The sequence below is a fragment of the Anarrhichthys ocellatus genome, unplaced genomic scaffold, assembly GCF_004355925.1.
Source record: "Anarrhichthys ocellatus isolate YVR2014 unplaced genomic scaffold, GSC_Weel_1.0 scaffold6, whole genome shotgun sequence".
In the NCBI taxonomy this organism is placed as follows: domain Eukaryota; kingdom Metazoa; phylum Chordata; class Actinopteri; order Perciformes; family Anarhichadidae; genus Anarrhichthys; species Anarrhichthys ocellatus.
The window spans coordinates 4,869,504-4,873,874 of NW_022280036.1; the positions used below are offsets into that span (position 1 = coordinate 4,869,504).

The 4,371-nt window shown below is 42.1% G+C and overlaps 1 protein-coding gene across 1 annotated transcript in view; it reads left to right on the plus strand.

Moving 5' to 3' along the window:
• The window catches only part of ush2a (Usher syndrome 2A (autosomal recessive, mild)), a 120,259-nt gene that overhangs the window by 15,044 nt on the left and 100,844 nt on the right, over positions 1-4,371 (plus strand). The gene's annotated exons all lie outside the window — the stretch shown is intronic.

Consider the following 4,371-nt stretch of genomic DNA (forward strand, 5'->3'; position numbering starts at 1 on the left):
GTGTGTGTGTGTGTGTGTGTGTGTGTGTGTGTGTGTGTGTGTGTGTGCACTTTTCTTCCAAACCTGTCCATGTCATCTCTCTGAGTGAATATTCAGGCCCTTTCTTCTGCCTCTGTAATATTGGAGCATAAAAGGCTGTGGGGAATATGAGCGTTTAATATTGCATGCCTTCTGTTGACTTGGATCGGCCGGGCACCATGACGGATGTTGTACTAATCTGCAGAATTTCCACAGTGATATTAAAGTGACAGAAATGCTCAGACATGTGTCAAGATGATCAACGGGGGCTTTGGAAGACACACACTTAAACTCTCTCACACGTACTTAAACACACATGCACACAAACGCACACACACTCGCCCACTTTCTCACTCTTTTGATTCTTTCTTATGTGCACTCTGTGTCAGAGTTGATCTCTCATTCTGTCACTCCGTCTCTGTACGTCTCTCACCAACTGATGGATTCATTCATGTCGGAAAGCTATATTGTATTGTACATCACGTCACACGCTGCATTTTCTGTTGTACAATTAGAGTTGTTCCAATACCAATACCCGTGTCTGAAATGCCTCCAAAACAGCCTAAAATGCTGGATGGGTATCGAGTCTATGCACAGATTCGATATCACGTCATCATTTAATTTATCAACTCATTTACACCACACAGGTACTACAACATGTGTCACCCGCTTCCTGATCCCTACATCCTGCCCAATCTGTACTGCACATGTGCAAACTAGCACTACTAACCTGTGGTTAAACAATCTTTTGACAATGCTTTGTAATGAACAACAATTGGGCAGCCCAGTCCTGCTTGACTGAATAACAGAGCTAACAGCTGTTAAGGAGGGTTGGGTTGAGTTACATTGCGATGCGTTCAAGCTCTATTCAGAATGAGCATTAACGTATCAAGTTGTGTTCAAATGTAATCTTAAACGTAACATTTCGTTTTTGGTGAGAAACTTGAAAAAATACAGTTGTTTGAAGGAGATGTTTTCACAGTGATATAAAATATTGGAGACGGATTTGTGACCTGTTGTGTTGTGTTGTTTTGACTTTTGTTGTTTGTTACGCACTGGTATTGGATCGGTACTTGGTATCGACCAAGACATAAGTTTATGTATCGGAGTCAAGAAGGAAAAAATTGTATCGGAACATGTCTATGTACAATGATGCTGTTATTTGACGGTTCAGAATAGAGTTTTTGGGGGATTCAATGTTTTCTGATATTAGTGTTATAGAAAATATATCATCATGGTGGGAAGTAAAAACCATGCACACTACCTCTCTTTTAAGCCAGCTTGTGTGTTTTTTGCTCCAGAGGGGCTAGTTACATCAGGCTGATTTGACTCTGGACTTGACATCATTTAACTTGTCTGAATGTTTCCGTGTGTATGTGTGTTTATGTGAATTTTAACAAGAATTGTTGTTTGGTGTGTGTATATGTTTTAATTCAAAAAAGGCCCACTGTATGTGTGCTTCTGTGTTTCCATCTGTGCGAGTGTCATAGATGTTGATGGCTAGTGACGTTAAGTAGCGTTATCCAGGATCTCTGTTGCCAAAGTCTGCCTCAGCAGCAGATTTTCACCTACGCTGGGGTTAACCGGGTTAACTTCAGATACAAACAGCACGGGTGTGTACACACCAACATGCTCACACACACACACACACACACGCCAGTGGCACGACCTTTCCAGTGAGAGCGTGAAATTGGTCATGGTATTTAGGATAAGATGAGTTGCCCCAGCAGATTAACATGTGCGCACACACACACACACACAGGTGCTTGTGACAGGCCATCTGAATGTCCACATATCCATTAGAGTAGGCTCCACACTCAGCAGTTTTGTCAAAACATTCAGAGTGAAAATAAGATGCTATTCTTTACTCTGCAACACATCCACCACGCACACACACACTCACACACACACACACACTCGTTTTTCAATGCATTGAACGAGACTTGCAGTTAGAAAAGAACAACTTTGTAATTTTACAAAGAAACAAGAAACCAAATAATTTGCACTGTATGCTGTTTTCATCTACTGAATTATAAAGGCATTAATTAGGTCTTTTCTAGCCACTATTTGCTTACTTATGATTTAAGTCTTTTCTAAAGTCTCGTTAAAAAATAGACAACATGTTCTGAATTCGGGAAATAAAAAAATAATGTTGGAAAGGACTGGCTATTGGCAGAATAATAAAAGCAATAGAATAAAATCCATGAACGCTCAATCTACAGTATGCGCTGTCCTTTTTTTGCTGCTGGTACTGGTTGCAGATGATGGAGCACCGTCAAAACCTTTTGTATGAAGAAGAGAATGAACGTGTGCCGTTTTCTTTCAACTCCCAAACACCAGTCCCTCGACTAATTAGCAGGCTGGGAGAGAGGGAAGGTAACGCAATGTTGAATGAAAAGAAAAGAGAAGGAGGAAAAAATCCTCTCCCTTTCATTTGGTATGGTAATATTTCCTGCTCACATACTCACCGCGGCTATGAGAACAAGCAGTTGGGGGACGGCGGAGAAAGGGGGAAGCGAGTGAGGAAAGGGAGAGGTGGGAAGCCCGGAGAGATGTACAGAGTGATTTTGTTTTCAGAAAGAGAGCAGATAGAAGAGGAAGGAAGTATGGGAAGAACGAGAAGGCACAGAGGTAGAGGAGACGAAAGAGGAATGAAAAAGGAGGGAGACATAGGAGAGGAGAACCCACTACATCTCGCTCTTCAACTCATCCCCAGTGGATGAGACGAAGAGTGAGATGTAGTGAGAGCTTTCTGTTCGAAGTGCAGAAAGAAAAGTACCTTTTGATATGTGAAACGTTTTGGGGCACAGAGCCGCAGACAGACACACAGGCAACCACAAAGACATGGGCAGAAAGGGAAAAGCAGCACGGACAAACAGGGAGGCAGGACGTTTCTAGTAGGTATGACATTAGATAGAATTGAAGCCAAACAGCAAGACAGACAGACTAACAAACGGTAACATGCAAACATCCCAACACTCCTGTGGAATTACATGTCCCAAGACACTCCCTCGTGTGTGTGTGTGTGTGTGTGTGTGTGTGTGTAGAGGTCTTTACACGCTTGTTTATTTTTGTCTCATGTGTGTCGGTTTGTGTTTGCATACATCATGTCTCTAGAGAATCTCCTGCTGCTTCATTAGATCCTGTTAATAATCACCCAACAGGGTATAAGTGCTCTCGCTTCTCTCACACACACACACACACACACACACACACAAATATACAGATAGGTAAACCCTTCTCTTTACATTCCTTTGAGAGGAGGTGTATTTGTCTTCTTAAATATTCTTTGTAAATAAGCAGACAGTCCACTTTTCCCTGCTGTTTTCAAAATTGTTCTTTGTTTGTCATGTTTTGCCACCACAGCAACAAAGTTTAGAGATAATGTCAAATTAGAAGAATGCACTTTCTGTCGCGCAATCATGAAAGTACGCACATACGATACACATTCCAGCTGTCGGTGAAGAAGACGACTGCAACCTTGCAAATGCTTTATGATGACAGAAATACATTTCTTTGACACCAAGGATACACAAAAAGCATTTTGGTGAGAAAGACTGAATATTTGTATAACTCCACAAGGGGCCATAACAGAAAATAGGTGTTAGCTGTTGCGTACGATATTGTGTGTTTGTACATGTTTCGTCTTGAGCCTTGTGTCGTGTTTGTCTTCTTCACTCACTAAGATAAATTCTTATTTTTGATCTCTTTGTCTTCTTCTTTCTCTGCCCCGCATCTCTTGCTCACACACTTGTTGAATGTTTTTTCTGTGTGTTTCTTGTCTCTCTGTCCCTCCAGTCTTAATATTTAAAACACAAAGGGATTTTCCTCATTTCTGTTCACATCAGTTTCCTTCATTTCTCCCTACCTCCTCCCCGTTTTCTCTCATATACAAAGTAGGAGCCTTTCCCTCTATTTCCATCTACACCCATCCCCTCCCCCTCTTCTCCCCCTGCCTTCCCCCCTCCTCTGTGTGTCATACATAATGGGCCCAGTGCAGGTCTGCATGTGTCACACATGGGAGGAACTCCTGTGTTTTTTAATACATTTTTAATCCAGCCATTTGATGCCCCCCTTGTCCACCATAATTTGTACTGACTGCTGAACAAAATCAAAGGGCTTGTACTTGCTGCTTCCCGCCTCTGCTGCTCTCTGCTACAGAAAAATGCATTTTTTATATCACTTTTTTCCCTTCCTCCCTCCCCTACACACATCTTGGTATGTTTATTTTGATGTGAAAGTGGGCCTGTGTGAGAGCCCTCGCTGTTGCAAGTCACTCCTCATTAGCAGTCTGATTTCCCTATGCTGTGTGTGTGTGTGTGTGTGTGTGTGTGTGTGTGTGTGTGTGTGTGT